The sequence below is a fragment of the Austrofundulus limnaeus genome, unplaced genomic scaffold (genome assembly GCF_001266775.1).
Source record: "Austrofundulus limnaeus strain Quisiro unplaced genomic scaffold, Austrofundulus_limnaeus-1.0 Scaffold3401, whole genome shotgun sequence".
Taxonomy (NCBI): Eukaryota; Metazoa; Chordata; class Actinopteri; order Cyprinodontiformes; family Rivulidae; genus Austrofundulus; species Austrofundulus limnaeus.
The window spans coordinates 2753-3242 of NW_013955803.1; positions in this window are offsets into that span (position 1 = coordinate 2753).

Below are 490 nucleotides of genomic sequence, written 5' to 3' on the forward strand. Positions count from 1 at the left end.
GTGCTGACCATTACACCACAGAACCACTAACTGCCTTTGGTAAGACTACTTTTTTCTCAAAAGTTGACATTTGTCAGCCCCAAAATCAAACAATAACTAGGAGAAAATTACATTTTTGGAGAGCTCTAATGATTAAGTCAAAGTCATAAAGAGGATGAAGGAAGGCTTCAACCAAGCATTCAGTTCAGCTTTGCTTGTTTGACAGTCAACAGTGCTAAGCATTACAACGTGGGACTGTTCCCAATCCAGCAATGCATGTTGTCACATCCATAGTAAGTGTACAACAGGCTTTGAGCACTAGGTGCAAAGTCCACAGAGATGAGTGAACAGATGAATGGCTTAACAGGTTGTAGCATGTAGTGCAGTTGCTGCAGTGGAGAATTGCTTGTTCATTGCTGCATTTCTTGACATCTCTCTATCACAGCCATTCGACCATGTTATTGGAACTAACGAAAGTGTAGCTGGCTCTCTTTTTCAGACTGCTTACAGT